Raw genomic sequence first — 25,751 nt, forward strand, 5'->3', positions numbered from 1 at the left:
TGTGTAGCGATTAATTGAAATAAGGAGAAACAGGACAGCGTATTGCAATACCTTAAGACAAGTTTGTGGGTTAGTTCTCATCAGATGCCGCAGACAGAAATAAAATCTCGAACTTTTTAATTCTGGTGGTCTTCTACAGACAAAAAAAGAAAGCGTTCTTATTCTGAGCTTTAACCAAATCCAAACAGAGAGATTTGTTGTGAGCTCAGTCACTACTATAAACGACGGAACGAGATATTCCCTTCGAGTATAGTTTTTGATGAAAGCAGAAGACACCTTCTATACAAGTCAGTGCACCACAACGGCGCAGAAGCAAGCGGTCCTTAATAAATCTCTGATTCCAGATAATCCTTCTCAGAGCGAGGCTCAACGTCAATGCCTCTTAGGCTTCCACGAAAACGGATGCCTCTCAATTAGGGCGTCTTATCCCGGATAACCCAAACTTAATAATGGCGCTGACGCATCTCCCTTTCCGTGGGATCAAGATTTCCAGTCGTTAAACTGTACTTCCTTCCCGAAAGTTTGTCATTATTAAGAAGACAGCATTTTACCTGCTCTAGTGACGGCGCAGAAGCCAGGTGATTAGCTGATTGCGTTTCCTCTCAGTGCGCTAAGCAGGGCTGCCCAATTGCCACCCACTAGGTTTCCTTTAGGCATTATTGCTGTTTAAATGCGACCACCCACGCAGACAGTGGAGGGTATTAGGTCGTAAAAGCAGATTTCAGCGACTGTCATTTTTGTAATCCCTTCTGAAGCTTCAACGTTGGTCGCGTCTGGACACAGCATTCGAGAAGTTGCGTTGACTGCAATCTCTGCAACACACTTACGAACTTCCCCAAACTGAGATAATTTGCCCTTACATACATCGGGCCACTCTCTCGAATATTACTGAGAAAGCCGGACATGTAGTTAGTGCCTCTTGTTCAATCTTTAGGTACATTATGCTTCGCTATATAGATAATAATGTCATCCTATAAACCGCTACTTCCAACGAATACTGCTAATTCACGCAGTCAGGAAGAAGTAAGCCTCCAAATTAAGAGGAGCAAGTCCAATTTGAGGGATTACTACATTTATATTTCATTAAGCTCTTAGCAACGTTATGCTAGACCCGTGGTTAGTGATAGTCAATCGTTCGTTCTTATTGCATGCTAAGCTAGCGCAATTAATAAATGTCACCAGAAGAACGGACAGGCTCATGTTTACTGATATAAAGGTCAAACAAAAGTACGAGACATTGTAAAGCCAACTAAAGCCTAATGCAACAAATTACGCTTAATTCGATGGCGATGACACCCTTGGTAGAAGGAGGGAGGGAGGATATTGAGCATGACAGTTGAAGGCGACCATTTACATAGTATTACTTTAAAAAGTAATTTTTTTTCTCGTAGACACCACGCACAAATTTTAGGCCTACTTCACTAGAACATCTCGGTGGGCTAGTTAAAACAATTTCGTTAACGAGATGAACTCAAATCAACAAATGAATTCACGACACTGAAAGAAATATATGCTGTTAGGGTGCGTGATTCGCGCGGCATAGCCAGAGAGCTTGCACGCACGTGTAGCACCTTCGGCCGCAGCTTATTGGCTGTGGCTTTGGGCTGCTGAACTCCTCGCCTCGGAGGCCGTATTTCGGTGGGGTCGAAATGCAAGAAGGGTGTTTTAGTTAGGTTTAGGTGCAAATTATAGAACGCCCATGTGAGCAGAATTAATGCAGAGCCTCTCCCAATGGCATACGCCATGGTTGTGGTTATGACCAGTAAAACAACAAAACTTATTTTTTTGAGCGATGCCACTCATTGGCTCTTTCCCCCTTTCTGCGGGTGGTTTGTATGTTTGTATCTGGATATTTATGCGACCATGTGGGTGAATTTGCTACATTTCTACACACACACACACACACACACACACACACACACACACACACACACACACACACACACACACACACGCACACGCACACGCACACGCACACGCACGCACGCACGCACGCACACACACACACACATATATATATATATATGTATTGTGAACGAGAAGAAAGGGGGTTAACCGAAGGGTCTGATTTTTATTATTCATATCACGAGAAACCATATATACATATTGTATGTATATGTATATATATATATACATATATGTATATATATATATATATATATATATATATATATATATATATATATATATATATATATATATATATATATATATATATATATATATATATTTTTTTTTGACGGGGTTAAGAACAGTCAGACGTATATTTACAGCATATTTACAATAATTATGTCAGCTGACAAGATGGTAGCCAGCGCGCGAAGCCCAGAACATCGTCTTCTTCCGACGATGATTAAAACATCTTCTTCGTCAGCGTGTCACATGACCCCCGGCGGCTGAAGCACCGGCGCTCGGCGCTGGTTAGGAGGCGGGCGAGTGATACAACTTAAGACGCGCGACGTGGACCACGTCGGAGCGATGCGGAACCACGGTTGGCTCAAGAGGGGCGATTTCGTACGTGACCTCAATTACTTGACGCAAGACACGGTAAGGGCCGGAGTAGCTTGAAAGTAACTTCTCCGAGAGGCCAACGTGTCGCGACGGCGACCAAAGGAGAACCAGGGCGCCCGGTGTGTAACGGACGTCATGATGGCGGGCGTCATATAAGCGCAGCTGATTGTCCTGTGACTCCACAAGTCGACGTCGAGCAATACGGCGTGCTTCTTGTGCTTTGAGGATGGCTTCACGGGCGTACTCGGATGTGGAATTCAGACTAGCAGGCAGAATGGTGTCGAAAGGTAACGTAGGGTCACGGCCAAACAAAAGGAAGAATGGAGAGAAGCCTGCGGTACCATGGCGAGACGAATTATAGGCGAAAGTAACGAACGGCAGCGCAACGTCCCAGTCGCGATGGTCATCGGAGAAATACATAGACAGCATTTCAGTAAGGGTGCGGTTAAGGCGCTCGGTTAGACCATTCGTTTGTGGATGGTAAGCAGCAGCAAGTTTGTGTTTAGTCGCGCACGAGTGTACAATGTCATCGACAACTTTAGAAAGAAAGTAGCGGCCTCGGTCGGTGAGGAGCTGTCGAGGGGCGCCGTGGTGAAGGATGACGTTTTCTAGGAGGAAATCGGCGACATCAGTTGCACAGCATGTCGGAAGAGCCCGTGTGATTGCATATCGGGTGGCGTAGTCTGTTGCTACAGCAATCCACTTGTTTCCCGAAGCAGACGTAGAGAAAGGGCCTAAAAGATCAACACCTACACGGAAGAATGGTTCTGATGGTACGTCAAGTGGTTGAAGGCGACCAGCAGGGAGTGTGGTCGGCTTTTTGCATCATTGACAGAGATCAAACGCAGCGACATAACGGCAGACGTCACGGTATAGACCAGGCCAAAAGAAGCGCCGACGAACGCGGTCATAAATCCGTGACACGCCAAGGTGACCTGCAGTCGGTACATCATGAAGCTGGGCGATAACAGTCTGAAGCAGATGCTCAGGCACAACGAAGAGTCGGGCAGGGCCGTCCGGGCGCATGTTAGAGCGGTACAATATACCATCTTGAAGTTCAAACATGCGAAGGGAAGGATCGGGCGTCGTTGAAGTGAGCCGTTGAATAAGGTGTTGCAAGTAGGGGTCCCGACGTTGTTCGGCTCCAATGTCGCGAAAAGCAGCCAGAGAGAGAACGGTGACAGGTATGCCGGCCGCAGGGCCGCAGAAGCGTCAGGAGAGTGCACAGGATGGCGCCATACGCAGTCCGCATCTTAATGTAACCGGCCGGTCTTGTATACAACGGAATAGTTGTATTCTTGGAGGCGCAGAGCCCAGCGGCCAAGGCACCCTGAAGGATCTTTGAGGGACGAAAGCCAACACAGAGCGTGGTGATCAGTGATGACTGTGAATGGGCGGCCGTACAAATAGGGGCGGAATTTACCCACTGCCCAAACGAGAGCCAGACACTCGCGTTCGGTGATAGAATAATTCCTCTCCGCAGAGGAAAGAAGGCGGCTGGCGTAGGAAATAACACGTTCTCGCCCTTGTTGTTTCTGTGCCAAGATAGCTCCAATACCGTGGCCACTGGCATCGATACGGACTTCTGTTGGAGCTGACGCGTCAAAGTGAGCGAGGATGGGCCGGGACGTAAGCAGCCCAATCAGCTCGGTGAAAGCACCAGCTTGCTCAGGGCCCCAAATGAATGAAGCGTCTTTCTTGAGGAGCTGACTGAGAGGGCGCGCAACGTTAGCAAAATTTCGGACAAACCGACGGAAGTAGGAGCAAAGGCCCAAGAAGGTGCGAACATCCTTGGCACATGTTGGCAGGGGAAAGTCTTTGACTGCCCGTATTTTATCGTGATCAGGTCGTACAGCAGAAGAATCAACGAGATGTCCAAGCACAGAAATTTCATGACGACCGAAGTGGCACTTGGACGAATTTAGTTGTAGCCCCGTCTGACGGAAAACAGATAGGATCGTCGACAGGCGCTGGAGGTGTGTTGCAAAAGTCGTAGAAAAAACGATCACGTCGTCCAGGTAACAGAGGCAGATGGACCACTTGAAACCATATAGGAGGGCGTTCATCATTCGTTCAAATGTGGCCGGGGCATTGCATAAACCACAAGTCATCACTTTGAACTGATACAGGCCATCGGGAGTAATAAAAGCTGTCTTCTCGCGGTCCATGTCATCGACGGCAATTTGCCAGTAGCCGGAGCGAACGTCGATGGACGAAAAATATTGTGCTCCATGCAGGCTATCCAGGGCATTGTCAACGCGTCGTAGCGGATACACGTCTTTCTTTGTTACCTTGTTGTGGTGTCGATAATCGACGCAAAATCGCCAACTGTTGTCCTTCTTTTTAACTAGTACAACAGGGGATGCCCATGGGCTGCAAGAAGGTTCGATGATGTGTCGTGAAAGCATCTTGTCAACTTCGTGTTGGATGATATGTCGCTCAGTAGGCGAGACGCGATAGGGTCGCCGATGGATGGGGCTCGCATCACCGGTGTTTATTCGATGTTTTACGACAGATGTTTGTCCTAGAGGGTGTTCTCCAAGGTCGAATATGTCCCAGTATAAAGCAAGGAGGCAACGTAGCTCTTGAGCACGCTGGCGAGGAAGGTCGGGAGCAATAATTTTTGTTAGGGCATTCAAATCTGAAGGGACAGGGGGCGAAGCAAGAGTTGAACACGAGGAGCTGTCACAAGTTAAAGCCGAAATGTGGTAGTCTCTGGCTGGCGTTATTTGCGCCAGGGATATTCCGCGTGGGAGTACTTGTGTACAGAGTCCAAATTTCACAAGCGGAAGGCAGGATGTGTTGTCCGAAATGGTAACGACGGTGTGAGGGAAAGCGACGTTATGCGAGAGCAGGACATCCGGATTAAGAGATACGATGTAGTCACCGTCTGGGACAGGTGGAACGGGGGAGACACCTGTGTAGGTAACGGCACGGTGAGGGAGGCGAATATGCTCTGTGGAAGATAGCCGTTTCGGAGCACTGTCGGGAGGGTTAATAGCAGCCTGTAGAGCGAGTTACACAACACCAGCAGAACAGTCTATCAAAGCAGAATGTGTAGACAGAAAGTCAAGGCCCAGGATGAGGTCGTGAGGGCAGTGCTCTAGTACGTAAAATAAAACAGAAGTATGATGTCCGGCGACACTCACGCGAGCCGGACACATGCCAATAACGGCTGGTGTTCCACCGTCGGCGACATGGACCACAGGCAAAGGGGCAGGAGTGAGGACTTTCTTGAGACGATTCCGAAGCTGAGCATTCATCAGAGATACGTGTCATCACATCACGTGCCAGTGTCAATCAGAGCCGTAACATGTACACCATCCACGTTCACGTTAATGAGGTTCCGATGTGTGGGCAAGGTCAAAAGAGGATTTTTGCGTCGGGTTCGTTTGGCAGCATCACCTCCAGGTGCTGCACCCGTTAGTTTTCCGGAAGGGTGCACCGGAAGGAACTAGGGGATGGTGATCGGCGAGATGGGGGCGATCGGGAGAAGCGGCGACGTGGCGAAGGAGAGCTGCTAGAGCTGGTAGGACGAGAAGTGTCGCCCGAATTTGTTGGCTGCGTTTGCGGGGCGAACCGGGGAGCAGTATAAGGGCCGTGAGATGGGTGGTAGCACCAGGGGGTCGAATTCCACGAAGACCGGCAGTGACGTGAAATATGGCCGATACGGCCACAAGTGAAGCATATAGGCTTGTCGTCTGGAGTACGCCATTATGCCGGGCTGTGATACCGCGTTGGGGCATCCAGGCTGCGGGTGCGTATGACAGTGCTGGACGGAGTGTAGTCAGGCTGATTAACTGAGCAGACGTCGGTCAAACCATCGTTGGCCATTTCATGGGGCACGACGGACTGTATCAATGAGACGGCCGCCTGGCAATTGTCGGGGTCATGGGTTGGGGTCGTGACAGGAGGAGATGCGGCTTCTATTTCACGTCGGATGACATGGAGGACGTCATCAGAGCGATTGGGTGTGGGCGGACTGCGGAGGTCTTCGCAGGTGGACGTAGCAGCCGTATTGGGAACGCGGGGAAATGGCTGGGCGATGCGGCGACTCTTGGCTTCTTCAAACCGCCGGCATTCGGTAATGATGGCTAGCACAGTGGAAGAATTCTTGAAGACAAGGAGATGGAAGGCATCATTTGCTATGCCCTTAATGACATGTGCAACCTTATCTGGTTCGGACATCTTCGGATCCACTTTGCGGCACAGAGCGAGCACGTCCTAGATGTAAGTGAGATAGGATTCTGTGCACGTCTGGACACGCAAAGCGAGATCTTTTTGGGCGGCGCGCTGACGTCCAACTGGCTTGCCAAACAAATCTTTGAGTTTCTGTTTACAAATGTCCCAGCTGGTAAGTTCCTCCTCGTAGGTCTGAAACCAGATGCGTGCCGTGCCGACGAGGTAAAATATCAGAATGGCGAGCATGATGGTCTGGTCCCAGTGGTTGCTGGTGCTCACCCGCTCATATAGTTTAGGCCACTCTTCAACATCAGTGTCGTCGGTGCCAGAAAAGGTTCCTGGGTCGCGGGGTTGGGCTAGAATGACGGTGGGCGTGGGTGCCGACGGGCCCGTAGCATCCTCGCCTTGAGGTGGCATTGTAGATGCAGCCAAGGAACGCCCGCTGCGTAAATCCGTCTTGATAATGATCTCGCAACCTCCACCAAAAATGTTACGGGGTGAAAAACAGTCAGACGTGTATTTACAGAATATTTACAATAATTATATCAGCTGACACGATGGTAGCCCGCGCGCGAAGCCCAGAACATCGTCTCCGCCAACGTGTCAAAACATATATATATATATATATATATATATATATATATATATATATATATATATATATATATATATATATATATATATATATATATATTATTTCAGTACGCAAACACACAAACAAACACACGCATATATCTATATATATATATATATATATATATATATATATATATATATATATATATGTGTGTGTGTGTGTGTGTGTGGGTGTGTGTGTTTGCGTACTAAAATAATTTATAACCGATAGCTTAAACGGAAGCTGCGGGTTCTTTTATATATGTTCCAGACTATTTCGCTTTTTCTTCAATTACGTGAATAAGGGAGCTCCTTTATCGATTTTGCCATGGCACGTTATAGCAAGAAAATGTTGTGCCCTCCTGCCTTCCCACGCAAGGTTTCTGTGCTAAGACGGTTTTAAGTTTCTTGACTCAAAATAAACAACGAAAAAGGCATCTTTAATACGACAGTATTTATTAGCAGTCATCTTTACCCTGTGAACGTCTGGGCTTTCGCTTTAATCACGTCGCCTATAACAAGTTTGGCATCTACATGGGCAATCTCAACGCGCCGCAACGGTTCGTTTATGTAATGCAAGGGGGGAGCCGAGCTACGTATGCCCGGTATTCGCTCCTTCCGTATTAAGGACTGCTTCAGTGACTATGCGCTGGAGCAAAACTTTTGAGTCCTAGATGGGCCGCAGTTAGGAGCTCCGTATTCATGATAGCAGTGTGCATACGTGAGTCGAGAGCTGAGTTGTCCTTGAAGTGATGTCCTCTGCCAAGAGGCGTCTAAGTTTCACATTGTGCGTGAAGCATATTTTATGGGGCGCTTCTGAAGCAGCTGTTCAGATGCATGTATGGTCCAATTCTTGTAGTGAGCCGTTTCTGTGCGCTTGAATACCCACCAGTAACCAGGAAAAACAAGATAGGCGTTCTCCACATGCCGAATGTAGTATAACGGCGTTGTGCTCTGCATGTTAAATATCGCCCACGAGGGAGCCAGCTATTGAGTGGGTTGCTGAAAAAAAAAAAAGAAAATGCTGATTCGTGAGTGAAAAGTCCACATTACTTGGACAAACGTCATCCGCTTGCATTTTCGACTTTGCTGTGAATTTCTACCTTGTATGGTTAAGCGTCCAAGATCAGTCGCCAAACGCTTACGTGGATTGTGAAAGCCAAGTATTTAAGTGGGTGGAATAATTGGCCTGACGGAAGAAGGAAATATAACAGAAGCCATCGACAGCAAGCAGTGCGACTTCGTTCGACAAAACATGGCTTTGAGCCGCTGCAGCGGTAACTGTGAATACATTTGCTTAAAGCACGCTAGTGCAACGAACGCAGTGCGTACTAAAGAAATGGACAGTGTTTTCGTGCACGCAAATAATACGCCAGTGACTGTATTAAGAAATTTTAACCTGTTAAAGCAACAGTGCGGCAAGGCTAGACACTGTATTGAACGTCTCGGGATTATTTCGAGTACTCGGGTTTTTTCAGCGTGCACCCGTCGTGCGAGGGTATTTCTGTTTCCCCTCGTTGGAATGCGGCCGATAATCGAAACCATGGCATTGCGCTCAGCAGGGATATGCGCCATATGACTCGTCTTGTCGGCGCAGAAGGCTCATATCAGCAAGTTTACCTTTGTTCATTTGCACGCTATTCCCATCCCAGTAGGCATTGCTATCATTCACCGGTCAGTTCGCATAAAATCATCACTACCAAGAGTCTTTTGCAGTTAGCTACCGCTACGCTGAAGGCATAGAAGAGTTAACTAAGGGTTGACGATTGAGTTTTAATAAAAAGGCGTGAAAAATATGTACAATACAAAGATGCAAACAAAGATAACGGAGGCATCTCGGAAGAAAGCTGCACTGGTGGGATCTATCATTGTGGTTTGAAAAGCGCGTTTCAAGCGCCTCTTAAAGAAGCAGAAAAGGGGTCAGGAGTGGAAGAGCAAATCTAGAAAATGATGAAACTGTGGGCGCGGACATGAGCACATATTTCTGCCTGTTCCAGGATAAGACTGCGATGCAGACGGCAAATGCGTATCCATAGCAGCACCTCTCTGTACGGATTGTGGCCAGGATGTTTCTACCGGAAGCTATTACATTTCGTTCTTCGTATTGCGAAACATCCGCAGAGCGGCTATCCAGTTTCTTCTTCGTTGCCTTCCTGTCCACTACTGCCTTAAATGACGTGCGCTAGTCTCATTAAATTCTCGGTTTAACCGTGACTGCTCTAAGCGAAGGCTAAAACGCCTACGCGCATTGGAAGCGAGCATACATCTTGATAAGTACCCCATTGGTTTATCCACAATAAATGACCGAATAACGCCAAGTCGGTAGTTTAGGATTCATTTCTAAACCAGTCGGAAGACATGAATAACTTGTTAATGTCATGAATCAGTCTACGAGGCTGGCATTTTTCACGTACTCCGGGCGATGCCTAATATGGAGCCGCGACTCCCGTTCTCTACCAAATCGTCGATTTGGGAGCTTACGTCTTCTGACACGTTCACCAGTGCATGAGTGGATGTTTGTTCATTTTGGAACGCTGCAACTAAGCTCCTAATTTGTGCTCGCAGGTTCGTTTCTATTGCTCTTCCGATTAAAATCCACCTGTCGAATCTGTTCACTCGTCCAGTTATCAAATAGAACTTGCGTGATTCGACAGAGCTTCGTTTACTATGGCAAGCAGCATGCGTGATGAAGGCCCCGAAAATTGTGAGTGGGTTTCTTTTTTTCTGCTTGCTTATTGTGCCCGACATGTGCCGAAAAAATCTAACAACACATTTCGCCATCGAGCGTTGATGAATCACGCTTTGGTTGGGGGGTTCGGGGACCTCCTCGCTATTGACAGAGCAAACAGCATTTCAAAGCAAGTGCCGCCGTTTCTACTGTGGTATTCAACTATAGGTCAGCACGAGCCTCAATATTTGCACGGGGACGCTGTCGTTTCCAGTACGAAGGGTGGGCAACTGCTTTCCGGCATTCGTGCGTGACATTCGTACTAACGGTACAGCTGCTGCTGACCTCCCTGGCGCTCACATTGAACAGCAATCATGAGATATAATGCAGTGAGCAAACTTGGTGTGCGTGGGAGGGAATAATTTGTCGAACGTGAAAGGATTTTCAGGGCGGTGAAGGCCATTCAAAACAGCCGGGAGAAGAAAGTTCAAGAGCATTCGGCATCGTAGTTGAAGTTTAATTCGTGCGTTTCAACTCCAGTAAAGGAACTCGCTTTCCTTTCCGACACCCGCTGCTGCCGGTGACGTAATCGGTAAACGCGGGTACACCATATTTAAACATATATATTATTGTGTTTGTAAGTGACGTCTCTTCAAGCTCTAGGGATTGGAATGCCGTTCAGGCAAATACATATATACTACAGTAATAGAAAAAAGAAGGCCACTGAGCATGACGACAGAGTTAAGCCGAATGTACTCGACATTGTATTCTCGTTGGAGAGGCACTATAATTGCTAATCGCTGACCACTTGTACACTGTACATCACTGAAGGTTCGCATGCCAGTGCTTTCCATCACTCGCTCCGTAGCACTCAACTTTTCTCCACCAAGCAGGAAATTACTGCACAAATAACACGCGTTTTTTTTTTTTTCATTGTGATTGTTGCAGGTAATTAATAATGCAGGTAATTGCAGGCGTTGTATGATAAGAGGAATAATTACCCGAGTGCACTTCAGTCCTAAGTTACATCAGGGGACTGTGGTTGAGCCCGAATAGAACTATGTGTTTTAATCTGCCATCCTAAAAGGTGCATTTCATCCTACTTAGAAGCCGCAACCGAGTTTAATTTACGTCTGCTTGTCTCTTTTTGGTCTACTAGTACCGTCACCGAATTCGTGCAGAATGGACGGTATGTCCAAACACAGTTCATTTCTCGTTCCGCCCACAATACAGGGCCTGAGTGTCACGTCGCGCAATAACTGCTGAGGAGCATTTATTCGAACCGCTGACCTAACGCTTTTCTGAGTTTATCTGAGTGCTTGGCGACGTTATAGAATACAACAACTAAGCAAACAACTCAGCAACACTCAAAACTTACCCCAAATAAAGTGGGCTCTTGCAGTTTTGACATATGATAGACGTTCATTTTAAAGCCTAGGTCGTGCCACAGACACGTCGAGGGCAACGTTAGCTTAGCTGAGACTGTCAAAAAAGAAAAAAAAAAAAAACAACGCATATAAACGCACACGACAAACTTTGTGATATCATCATAATTATGTTTTAGTGCGGTGTGCAAACAGTTGGACCTTTCGTTCTCTGCAAACACAGTTTAGCACAGCACGTATGGCACATTACCCGTATGCGTAGGCGCGAGACGAGTAGAGTGCGCACAATGAAAACAAGATAGCCGTTGCGTAATCGACAGTGGTACGAACGGTTTGCTGAAGTTCCCCGTCTACTCCCGCAGTGTTTCTGCAGACAAAATCATAATAAACATCCATGTGCATGCGAGAGCTTCAAATTTACAGGATATTTGATAATCCCGGTCTAATAGTCTGCAATAAACAAGCTCATCGAGCATAACGTACATACAACCTGCCACTTTATGCACTTCTGTAAACGGTCTTTCGCTCGCCGATAGTCCGCTCGAATGTTTGCAAGAACACGCTCGTAGTTGAAACCCCTATGAGTGAACTTTTCTTGCAATAAATATGAGTCAGACATCGAATAAATAAAAATGCAATAAGATAACATTGCATGCGCAACTTCGTTTGTCCGTGGGATTACAGGCATCCTTTCTAAAGGTATCCGTGAGAGCCATGATTTTTATATGAATCAACGCCTGAATTATTCGAGTTTTCCACATCAAAAACACAGACCACTTCAGAATACAGACAAGGGTGTTGACAGTAATGCATGTTTGTGTTGAATATTTTTTGTGAAATACATAATGGCCACAGGGATAGCATAATGGTGATTGTAATGAGGTTCTACGCCTCATACACAGAGCTTTTTATTAAAATAAGCTATATTAGGGCACCGAGGCTGAACTGGGCCTTTGTAGTTGTTTGTGCTCGCCCCAATCTCTATAAACTTTTTTTTGTGAATTCCATCAACTATTAGGTACAACTACCACGACTTCAAGTATTGCTTGCGAAATTTTGTTCCAGTGGCAGAGCTATTGCCAATTAACCATCGCAAACAAGTAAGGACTAAACATTAAAAAACGTGCTCAGAATACTTATCAAATACCGCTACCTCCTTCACACCCTGCCTTGAGTTTTTATTTTCTTTGTTTTCGACTTCCTTTCTACTATTACGTGAACTTGAAGAAAAAGTAGGCACTCCCTTCGGCGAGGTGCTCTCGCAAGTAAGATGTCTTTATTTTAGCGCCACGCTTCATTGCCAAGATTTCCACGAGAAAAGTAATTTGTTTCCTAACTCGTTAATCACGCTGAGCTTGTATCTGGTGCCTTTCAGGACAGGATTCGCAAACTTTTTGTGCACTAATCAATAAAATAAAAAAAACGCCCCTTTCGTTACGTGCCGCTTGCGTTGAAAGATCCTGAGCGCAGCAACTGCCGAACGAGATAACAGGGGGGTAGGGATGTCCTAATGTTGTCTTTGCACTGCGTGTTAAAGCACGGCCTTCTTCAGCTCACGTGGCTTCGTAGAACGGCATAACGTTGGAAGCTCTGGAACGAAAAGGAATTAGAAAAGGGAGTATTGGCTCCTTTCCCGCATGATGCATATCTTGCCTCGTTTTCGAGCCGTTACATGCTTGAAGTCGCTGTAGCTTGCAATTCCAAGAGCGAGTAAACGATACACGCGGCCGAAAGAGGGAGCAGAAGAGACATACACAAGCAAAGCACAAGAATTAAAAAGAAATTATACCGGGGGGATTTTTACTGATCGCTAATCCTCAGCGGAAACTGGCTGCAGAAAGTGCGCGAGAGAATGCCGCGTTCCTGCAAAATTTTGGCCGCTGCGAGCAAAGCGCAGTGAAAGGAAAGGTGTTCGACTTATTTTATTAAGGTGCCAGCACAATTATCCTTCCTCTGATTTCACTTGACAATTTCTTGTGAATATTCTCTAACGCCACGCTCGGAAACTTCACCTTTAAAATTTTGTTCTTTTTGTGTGTATGCAAAACTAGGGCCGAATTTACGAATTACAATTTATAATTTACAAAGTGCCCTTTGCAATTTGCTGGTCGCCTTCGCTATTAATATGTCAAATGTCATCCCTAACTGAAATTTTCTGTTATAAATATAGCGTAAGAGCTTTTTGCGAATGAGAGCCCGTCTATCCTTTGGGTTGTAACCATGTTCATGAAGCAAATCTGTTTTAATCCATATTGCAGCGGCACCAGATAGATTAGCTAATAAGCAATATAATGTTGCTTCAGTGAAATAGTTTTATAAAAATATATGTTCTCTTACCATCAGAAAACTTGGTCGCTACATTGGTTCAAGATGAAAGACAGTCGTGCATGACATTGCAGAATAGTTCGAAACAGGTTGACGTTTTCACCAGCAGTTGTACTCAGTCCAAGCACACGTCGTAACTCCCTGCATAGTCAAACACTTTCAGGATCTGGATGTCTCTGTAAGCAGACTCTGAAAGTGGTAGTCTGTTTCACTGTATATATATAGAGTAGAACAGTGGGATGAAAGTTAAGGAAATACTGAACTATTTGCACCAAGATCATGACTCTGTAGATTTCAAAGAACGAAATCATTACAGAAAAAACAGCCATGCTAAAATACTGTTTTATTGATGCGTCCTTTCATGTTTGAAAGAGTATGCACTAAAAAGTAAAAGCATCAGTAAAGGGCGCACCTGTGGATGAGGTCGGTCACCTCTCGTCATTTTTGCTCGCTCTTCATGCACAAGTCATCTGCAAGTCTATTTCGCTTGAATTTTTTAAGGTTGAAGGTAGACAACGCGCAATATGAACAGAACACCAAAGTATTACATCTGATGTTGTAGTAGGAATCAGTCGCTGTCTGTTTTTATATTTAAGATAGATTAGGTAAAACGACTACCCGCAGAAGTCTCCTGCCCGCCATAACACATGCAGCAAAGCGAGAGGTACGTTAGGCTTTAAACCAACACCTAGCTCGCGTGTCGTCCTTTTTCGACGCATTTGAATTCACGGAAAAAGTGTCTTTCCAAACATTGTGCCCTTCGTCTCACATTCATATGCGCTTGCGTCCATGTACCAAATAGCAACACGGCGGAGTTCACTTCTGCACGTCTTCTCAACACAGTGCGAGTTTCAGGTGATACCCCGAATCAAAAATACAGAAGCCCCTTATCGTGTGACTGTTCTTCAGAGTGAATCCGAAGACTCCCTTATATGCTAGCGTTCTGCACACCTAGTGCCCTGAGTATGTTGAATGACAGCGGCGTCAGCTTTGGTTGTTATTCTCCTTAATAAAAAAGAATAACAAGCAGAATCAATTCAATCCGGGAGAGAAGAAGGTAGGTTAAGAGCACAATTACATATTTTGAAGGGGTTTTGTATAAGAAGTGACGGAGAAGGCTCTATAGTTTGCTGTAAGGAGCGATAGCTAGCTGCTTTTTTTTTCTTCTACATTTTATGCCACCGTATCTATATAATTTATCGGGCCTCGTTTACCTGTAATTTTGCTTTTAAAATTTGCAGTAAGTTCACTTTCTTGTACCCGCCGTCATTGCTCAGTGGTTATGGTGTTGGGCTGCTGGGCACGAGGTCGCGGGATCAAATCCCGGCCTTTCGATGGGGGCGAAAACACCCGTGTACTTAGACTTAGGTGCAGTTAAAAAACCCCAGGTAGTCGAAATTTCAGGAGTCCTCCACTACGGCGTGCCTCATAATCAGAAAGTGGTTTTGGCACGTAAAACTACATAATTTAATTAACTTTCTTGTCGGAGACTTAGCTTATCTGGCGTAAAAATGGGGGAGCCCGTTTGGTCACTTGTAAATATATGTAGCAGGTTGACATGTGTACGCGTTTCTTCTTCAATCTGCCCTGGTGAATGTGTACGAACTATGCATGTATTATTACAGAGTGAAGCACTTATGAAAGTCTCCACCTTAGTGAGGAAGAAAGAATCTTCTACTCGTATAGCAGAGGTATTACTTGACCGGCCATCACCCCTTTAGGCTTTCGTCCATAGCATGAAAGGACATTCTATAGTTCCTGCCCAGTGGCGTAGCCTGGAATTTCGTTTTGGAGTGCTCATGTTGCAGCTCGTCCTCCTCCTTATAGAATTTGTCGTGGGTCCAATACATGAATAATAACTGCCTCGCCAAAGAGGCTGCAAACGAATTCTTGAACGCTACGCACTGTCAGTACAAGTAAAATATGTATTTTGTCATAAACCAATATATTTAGATGTCCCAATAATTATGCCAGAAATAACTGATATCAGTGCTTCCATGCTTTTCCATTTATTTTACAGTAAAAAAAAACATATCACACGAACATTAGAACTACATCAATTCGAAACGAGCAAAACAATGCATGCCATTCATATGAAAAAAACGTAAAGGCGCTGAAATAAACAAGCTGAGGACAAATATTTTAATGAATCTTTCACTCAAGAACCTTGTTTACATTTTTGTACATATGCAACGGCCAGGGAAAATTCTCAAGCACGCTGTCTTTCATTCAAATGTATTGCACAGGAGCAGCTGTCACCAATCGTGTATTATGCGTAATTGCACCGCAGTTATAGACGCGGAAGGGAGTACATGGGAAAAGCAGGAGTTCGGCACTATATACATTCGAAATGCATAGATACAATGGAATATGCAAATGCGAAGGTACAGCTTGATAAAGGGAAAACCAGTGTCACTGGAAATAATGTTCACTGGATGTATACACAAAACCTCGCAACAAGATATATAAATATACGTATAAATCTCCAATAAATCTACGTACCTAAGCAAAAGTCACTGTATATGGTGCGTCCAGCAAGGCAAATAAACATTTTGCGCAATCATAGATTCAAAGATTACAAAGTTTTAAAGGCCCGGCCCCCCATGCTTCCACTCCCCCCTATGCATCGCGTGCGACGAAAGGCGGCGCGCTTCCTCCCCTCTTGTCTGCCTTGCGCGCACAAGACTGAACTACCATCGTCGGCTCACATATCCCCCCCCCCCATGCTTTCAGTCCCACATACAAAATGCAGCGCGTGGTGAAGATATTATCGTCCTTGGACTTTATATGGAACATTACGGCGACGGCGACGGCAGGAATGCGCCTGAAGTGTCCACAAAATATAATAAGAGTAACCGGCAAATGAAGAATCTCGTAGCTCATCACTTTCCGCTAAGGAAGTAATAAAATCAAACTTTCGTCATGCGACAATTCGGTGCACAGCTACGTGTTTTTTTAATTTTTGTGCAGCGGGGCCACCGAAATGAAAAAAAAAAAAAAAAAAACGCGAAGGAAACCATGTTGGCCACAATCCAACGCCTGCTTTAGGCACCTAATCTGACTATCGAAGGAATATCGAAGAAAACGTGAGATGCTTGATCCACTGAGAACCATATGGACACTGCTCAGTATCCTACACCGGCGAGACACAAGATTTTCCGAAGAGGTTGCGATAACATCAAAGTGAAGGTCATTCCTTTAAGTGATCGCGTTGCACTCCGTCGAGTACCCATAGTAATGGCGGCGAGCGACCATTGTTTCTTTTTCTTGTTTGCTAGCCAGAAATTGTCCAAAACTGTGCTAGGCCAAAATACACTCCGACAGAGAAATCCGAGTGTGTACCGAAGTGCGCCGCGTGGTTGTCCGGGCAACACGAGAAAAACGCATGCGCTCTGGCTGGCTCTGGCAGCCCGTGGGTAGCGAAAAGAAGAAAATTGAAGAGGTTCAATGTGTCCTCGCGAACAAAAGTCAAAGTAAAAAAAAATAAATATGAACGTATAGTTACCTTTGCTGGCTTTAATGTCTAGACATGGTTGCTTTCGCATAGGTGAAAAAAAAACGTTGATATTATTTTCTGTGACATGATGGCACAAATGAACCACCATAACGCTTCGTCTCATCAGGCCTCGCTGCGTGCTTTGCCAATTTGTCTGATAGTGTGTTGATTTCGCTTGTCTCAATGTATGATCCTATGTACGACTGGCATTACACCTTTGGCGTCAAATGTTTATAAGATTAAACACACTATGTTAGGGTATTGAATATATAAAGCACGACTTTGGAAATGTTAATGCATCTTTCGCATCAAAAATTTATGAGAACTTTATGCCCACAAAGTTGCGGAATTGAAATATATGCGCTCCGTAGGTTTCGCGGCCTCCGCGCGATGCCGCGAGGAGCCCACTCGCCATCAAAACGCCCTTGAAACTTTGGGATCGCATGTGGCTCTTTGCGCTATGTGACCCCAGTTGCGTTGGCGTTGCCACGAAATCGAGGCCGAGTTTGTAATGTTCCCAACGAAATGTGTTTTTTGTGTGAAAAAAGACATTCTAGACAAAATCTGGAATGATTTCTGACTTCAGGGATTGTTTTGGACGGAGGTGCATGACAGCACGCAAAAACATTTGGTGGGGCCTTGAAGCTTGATATGGGCGAGTTGGTTTTGCATACTTGATGAAAAGAGCGCTACGAAGACGCGGACTAAAAGAACAACATGCAGTGCCTTGTCCGTCGTACATGTTGTTCTTTTAGTCCGCGTCTTCGTAGCGCTCTTTTCATCAGGTGGGGCCTAAGCCACCCTAAGCCCCTCCCTTCTCCCCTGGCTACGCCCGTTTTCCTGCCTTTGTCTATTTATTCTGGCAATATCATATTACGCGCAGTTTTGCTCTTGTTTAGAACTACAACCATCTGATAAGCGGTACATTTGTTTTAGGCGTTCGGGCTGTAAGTTACTGCATTCTAGTACTACGGGACACTTGCAGTTAAATGAGTGTACCACCTAGGCCGACTTCACCGTAAGCGGGGCTGGTTAACACTGTGAGAGCTGATCTTTCACACACATACCCAAGAAAGTGGCCGAAGAGATGGCGCCGCGGTAGCTCAATTAGTAAAGCACTACGTACGTCGTGCGTGGGATGTGGGTTCCGTCCCTGCCTGCGCCAAGTTAGTTCTTCATCTATTTTATTTTTGTTGACCTGACTGTTTCTACATTTGAATTAAACATAACAATTACCTTCCCTTACGCTTTCTGTGGCTTGATATTCTGCCAGGTATTTTGTCTGTGGCTAACAAAAAAATAAACACGGACGATTACGGTACTCCCTAATGCGAAATTTGAGCGCAGCTCATTAGTGTTTTCATTTCATGAAATATTGGCTGGCGCGTACACCCTGCCTCGTGCGGTACATTGCAAACGGAGCAGAGAGTGGCATGACTGCCTCGCTAATCGGGAGATCGCGAGAGGCAGCGCGTGAGTGACGAGTGGGCGTGATCCACAGCAGCCATCGCAGACAGACCGCCGCTCAGGCAGGGCTTTGTTTCCATACGCGCTATCGGTCGCCAAGCTTGTCGCACGCCATCGGCGAACAGGCTACGACGCTCTACTCTGTCGCTATCTCGCAGCAGTCATCGTCACAGAGCCCATCTTGCGCGGTACTACGCTTTCCTCCACACCCGCTTTGCCATACTCCCCTCCTTCTCTTTCCTCCTCGCGCTCTCTTCACTATCGCTGTTTTCATCACCCGCTGCGGCCCGCGTTCACTCTTTCATCCTTCGCTTTGGCAATGGAGTCCGTTTTGGAAATGGAGGTAACGGTGAGGGAGTCCAAGGGACGACGAGGCGAGAACGGGCGCCGAAGTGCTGCGCTCTAAAAGCTGAGCCCTTCTGAGAATGATTCTTGCGATAATGAATGAATTTACCTAATGTGTCTTTGAGACAGTGAGGATTAATAACTGTCAATTTGCTCTTGTGTTTTATTAAGCTTACTTGTGCTGTAAAAATTGAGTATTTGTATCCTCAGAAGCAAATCTGAGAATTTAGTATCCCATTTTTTTTAATACCTTCTATTTTATGAAATGCATGCACCCCCCATCTGACTGTGTTAGTCCGAATGTATGTTCGATTTATGGTTTAGCAACATGATTCAGTGTCATATTTCAGATGTTCTATATTAGCGAACTTTACTGTGCGTTTTTCGAAGCGTCCGTATTTTCCTATCAAATAGAAAAGGACTGTTGCAGGTAATTTGCAAGTGCTTGTTGTATGGCAATCACAGGTTTTTCACGTTAACCTGGGTGTAAAATCATGAATAGCCTTAACATTTCTCGCCTACTGTTTATATTTCTCTCAAGGGCACCCCTATAGCTTCACCCTCTCGCTTATAATTTTAAATAAATCGAGGGTTTTAACCGCTGTTCACTTTTATAGCCATCTTGTTCTTTGTACATCACGTTACATATACGAATGCTTGTTGTCTGATATTTCTTGGGATCACGTGTGTTTTCTTTCTTTTTCAATATGTAATGCTAAAATTTTTAAATATGCTGGTGTTTTACGTGCGGGAACCATTTCTAGTTGAATTTGATTGAATAATGCATGAAAAGGTATACGTATACACAATAACCAGCGTATAGGAAGCAGGAGTAGACTTCGGGCGTTTGCGTCTTTTACACACCACGTGTCTTAGCAAAGCGGAACAGAAACTGTTCCTTCACTCCTAACCGCGTTGGGAAGAGCGGATGCGCCTGTCCTCCTTGCACAACGCCGGTCACTGGAAAGGAAACGTGAGCGACAGATACTCGCTTCCCCGGATCACACTGCGTTTGACTTCTATCTTGCCCCTTAGCAAGCTCTTCAGCGTCGCAGAAGACAGCCACAGAATGGAGGGACTCACGGGTCAATTCAGTGGAGGGGAAAATCTCCGGCTCTTGCTCCAAGAGGAAGGAGGTGGGGCTCGGCTTGTAGTCATTCTTACGTCGTCGCGGCTAATGTCTTAGATGGCACCTTCTTTTTCCCTCAGCCTATTCTGTTGCAACCCGTATCCTCCCGTTCTTTCCTGTGTGTTCTTCCTTTCTCAGATCTCTGTGTTGAGCTCTGTTCTTCCCTCTTTACCTTGATAAGTTTTTTTTTGCAGTGTTAGCCTGCAACAGTGTTTCAGCTCGCCTTGGCGCCCAACTTTTTTATTTTTTTGCGTATATAGTATTACGGGTTCATGTGCCTCAAGATCGTTAACCTCTGCAGATAATTTAGACTGCATCGATCTAACGTGTATTCTGCTCCGCTGCCATAAAGTACTTGTGTGTCTTTGTGATTGAAGGTCGAGCGCATAATAAATTATCCATACATCATGTGTTCTACTCTGTGTATCATCGAAGGATACGTTTTTAATATGCTTTAATAAGTTGCGAATCGCCTTGTCGGGACATTCTTGAGAAACCATGGCCATTAGTGGGGTCTACGCAATTGGATGGAATAGTTACAAAACATAAGTTTGCAAATGATCCTCTACAGAAGTATGAAGTACATTAATCAACAACCTCACGTAAAGAACTCCTCTTTTCAGATTTAAAATGAACTTATGCAATGTTTTACAGCCGCTGCATTAAAGTGAAGTACTTCGTACTGACTCCTCCAGTAACAGCCAGCGTGGCGAACCAAACTACCAGCGTCTGCACTCAAAGGAAGAAAATACGTGGTTGTATCAGCCTGTTATAAGAAGCCGCTAAGCGAGAAACAAGGCTGTGATGTATTTCGTTGTCCAACTACTTTTCTGTTTTTGTACATTTGCCAGGATGATAATTTTTTTTTTCAGGGACCGCGTGCTGGTGGGCGAATTGGTAAGGTATGATTACAACGAAGGCGCCAAATAAAACAACGGACGAAGGAAGGAGACAAGAGACAACCACGTGGGCGGACTAACAACTGAGCGTTTTATTTCCTGACACAGGAATAAATACCTGCTGTGAAGGATAAAAAAAAGCAATAAGAAAAAGGGCAGTTATCTGCACCGCACACGGGAACCACAATACAAAACAACTTCTAGGTGCCGCTCCCAAGATACGCCAGTTCTTTTGTCAAACGGGAAACTGATGCTTCACTGATGCAATCATCACCACGCTTCTTGATCTCGAGCGCTTCCAAAATCTGCCTTGTCAGTTGATCATCAGCTTTGTTGAAAACACAGGTTTTATCAAAATCTGGAATGCATTTGTGAGCCTTACAATGCGCACTTATGTGACCGGAGAGCTGATTTTCCATCTTGTATGGGTGCTCATGCAATCTATCATTCAGACATCTGCCTGTTTGGCCCAAGTTCGCCGTACAACCGGAGAAGGTTCCTGCGGAGCTACTTGCAATGGTCAAGCAAGTTTCCAGGCGAGCCACAACGGAAGAACAGCAAAGGTGCACTTCGCAAGGCATGGATTTGCTCGCACGTTGTAAGACATCTGTTCGAAAGATTCCTGTAGCTCAACCAGTTAGTTATTTGAAAGGACAATCCCGGTCTTCTTTAAGTTCCGATAAGTAGCTTTGTTGTAATGCCGAAAGGATTGTTTGAATCAAAAGCTTCAGAAGCTGTCTCAGGGGTTTTTAAGAAGTGCGAGAAAGTGTCTCTTGCAAAAGTAAAAAGCAACGCCAAAAAACTGTGTAAGAACCTGAATTTAACGAAACTGATGACAGCAATAGAATCGGAGAAAAAGTTGAGCCTTGATGTATTCTTCACGGCAAAAACTCATAAATCTAGTTGCCCCTTCCGGGTCATAGTCTCACAAAATGGGTCATGGCAAAAGCCGGTCTCCTTGTTTCTCCAGCAAAATTTGAGTAGACTACCCACTGACGACCCGTTTCGCGTGAAGAATTCTGAAAGCGTCGTAAAATATATCACACAGAATGAAAACAAAATGCTATCCGCCTTCTCTGTCGACATAAAAGACTTGTATTACTCGATACCACAAAATGAATTGATGGAATGCGTCACTGACTGTATCGATAAATTAGGAGCAGTTGCTTTCCAGAACGCCTCTGGCATAGCAGTAGGTTCCTTTTTGTAACTGCTGTCCGTGTATGGAATGGAATGACGACGTCTTTCTACAGAAAGAAGGTGTGTGTATAGGTTCTTGTATAGCCCCTGTTTTAAGCGACATATTTTTAGCTTCAAAAGAGAACTTGTTAAAGCAGTGCTTATCGGGGACAAATGTGATGCAGATCTTTAGATTTGTGGATGATTTTTCAGTGTTCTTAGATTGTGACAGTCCAGTATTGGAGACCCAGTCACCATTAGTATTGTCAGAGTTTCAAACAGCCTTGCACCCTCTAACCCTGACTCGCGGGCTTCCGGCCGATAACTGTTTAAGATGTTTAGATTTGGAGATTACTTTCTCATCGTGTCTTGTGTGCTGGCACTTCAAACCAAGGGCTAGCAAACCCATCCTCTCCTACCATTCGGCTCACTCAAAAGTAATAAAAAGAGGCAGCATTAAATCTTGTCTAACCAATGCTCTTAACAAGTCATGTGTGCATCGGCTTCAAAGCAGTTTTCATTGTCAGGTCAGCCGCCTCAAAGGGGCAAGTTATTCTCACCATGTGATCACATCTGTTGCAGAAAAAATGCTCAGGCAGCTCAAGGAACCTAACGTTGTAGACCAGGGTCGAGCAGGACCTTCTGAAACCAGGTGTGCTATCATTCCATATGTTCACGGCATATCTCACAATTTGAAGAAAGTAGGCAAACGAGCTGGTGTTCGGGTTTCATTTTCCGCTCCGAAACGTCTTTGTTTGATGTGTGCCAAGGTGAACGCAGGTCAGCGGGAAAATAAACAGGTGTGCGCAAAAAAACATGGGCAGAAGCATGTCGGATGTGTAAAGAAAGTAGTTAATTCGGTTCCCTTGTCGTGTGGCTCATCATATGTAGGTCAAACGGGCAGATGTCTGAATGATAGATTGCATGAGCATCGTACAAGATGGAAAACCAGCTCTCCGGTCACATAAGGCCGCATTGTAAGGCTCTCAAGTGCATTCCAGATTTTGATAGAACCTGTGTTTTGAACAGAGCTGATGATCAACTGACAAGGGAGATATTGGAAGCACTCGAGATCAAAAAGCGTGGTGATGATTTCATCAGTGAAGCCTCAGTTTCGCTTTCGACAAAGGAACTGGCGTAGCTTGGGAGCGGCACTTAGAATTTGTTCTGTATTGTGGTTTCCTTGTGCGATACCGATAACGGCCCTGTTTCTTATTGTTTTTTTTATCCTTGACAGCAGGTACTTATTCCTCTGTCAAGAAATAAAACGCTCAGTTGTTAGTGCACCTACGTGGTTGCCTCGTGTCTCCTTCCTTCGTCCGTTGTTTTATTTGGCGCCTTCATTGTAATCTTTTTTTCAGAGTCGAACTAAAATCTGAAAAAGTTAGCAGCCGTATTTCTTGCAACATGGTTTTATATGTAGAAAAGATTCCTAATTGAATAGATTTAGCTCAAACGCTATCTATATCCGGGTGTACGGACCCACAAGCCTGTTATTATGTTATATGCATTGGCCCTGACGAAATTCCAAATGAATTCCTAAAAAAATATGCATAGTGGTGTAGTCGATATCTGGGACAGATTTTTCGTGAGTCACTAGCAACTACTAATCTATCACACGACTGCAAAAGGGCTAAAATAATACCGATAAACAAGAAAGGAGACAAAACTAATGCTGCCAATTTCAGACCCATATCTCTCTCCAGCACTTCATGCAATATACTAGAACACATCATTCTAAAACACATGACAGTGTTTCTAGAACGCGAAAACATCCTATCGCCTCACCAGCACGGTTTTCCATCTGGCTTATCAACCATCACTCAACTAACAGATAGTTCATGACCTTGCTCTTAGTATTATTAATCGTTCTCATTGACATGATCTTACTTGACTTATCTAAAGCTTCTGATTGCGCGAGTCACACTAAGCTAATTGCAAAAGTGGAGCAAACCATCGGGAAGGGAGAATTTCTTGTTTGGATAACAACTTTTCTAACACACCACTCACAATTTGTTATGTTCGATCATATGCCATCTGATGTTGTTCCTTCCACATCTGGAGTACTACCAGACTCGGTACTCGGGCCGCTGTTATTTCTGATCTTTATTAACGATATAAGCAATAATATAGCATGCAAAATCAAACTCTTCGCGGATGTTTGAGTGATATATAAAGAAATTACCAGCCATAACGACCATCTCGATCATTCTGATTCCCTTAACACGCTAGCCGAGTGGTGCTCCCCGTGGCAAATGTCTATTAACGCCAATAAATCAGTGCCAATGACAGGAACAAGAAAAAAGCAAGCCTCTCATTTCACCTATATCGTTAATGGCACGCATCTTTCGATGGTTAAGCAACAGAAATATTTAGGGATAACACTGACATCAAACCTCAATTGGGAAACATGCATAACTAACATTGCAACTACTGCACTGCGAAAGCCATTTTATCTAAAAAGACGCCTAAAGATCGCTCCAACGAACATTAAGCTTCTGGCCTACAAAACATTTGTGAGACCTATTTAGAATACGCTAACACAATTTCGTTTCCTTACACAGCAACTAACATAGCTAAACTTGAAGCCGTACGAAGAAAAGCCGCAACGTTCATTCATAGCAAATATCGTTCTACTGGCTACCTTCAGGTCTCTTAGCTTCCTCAGGCCTCAACACCTTATCGGCGAGATTAAAACAAGGTCGACTGAAATTCCTGTTTCAAATTCTGCACCGTCAGTATAAAATTGATATCACCCAGTAGATTTCATATTCGCAATCTAGAATAACACGGCATCAACACTAGCATACGCTAACCGAGTATTCCTTTTCTAATGACGCATTCAGGTACTCATGCTTTCCTTGGGTAATCAGAGAATGGAATGAACTTAAGTCGTTATTAACAGCGACAAACTGTTTATCCCTGTTCGTTTCACAGCTGGTGCTCATCACAAGATATTATTAACGACTTCTCATATTTGTTACCTATTCTCTTTATGTTAAACTGACAATACTTAGAAAGGAAAATAGCATACAATTGTTTGTTCCCAAATATTTAACGTTTTTTGCTTTGTCTATGATGTGGCCCGGTTGTTGTTCATATTATTTTGCGTTGTTTAGTGTTCTGTTGTAACCTTATCTACTTTATCTTTTGTATTTTGTTAAGTATCGTTGCTTTTTCATTCTTTATGTAGCTCGCACGTGTATCTGTTGGGTCGCTGTTTTTGTGTGGTGCTCTGAGTTTTCTGGTTTTTTGGATAGTTACGGTTACCTTTGACGACGATTGATTAACAAGACATCGGGTGAATATTCAACGAGCCAGGCGCCTTACAGGTACGACATTTCTTTTTTGAAGACCTGACTATTACCCAGCCGCTACGGTGGTCGGAAGCCGAGAACATCGTCACGAGCCTTATGCTCGTCCAAACGTAACAAGCCATATGAATGACGCTACGGGCCGTAATGAAAAGCCTGGAGCCTTACAAGCGTCACAAAGCTTCATAAAGCCGGCACGTTTGGTTCTCCCCAACTCAGAATCAACTTCAGGGAAT

Source organism: Dermacentor andersoni, chromosome 5, assembly GCF_023375885.2.
Source record: "Dermacentor andersoni chromosome 5, qqDerAnde1_hic_scaffold, whole genome shotgun sequence".
NCBI lineage: Eukaryota > Metazoa > Arthropoda > Arachnida > Ixodida > Ixodidae > Dermacentor > Dermacentor andersoni.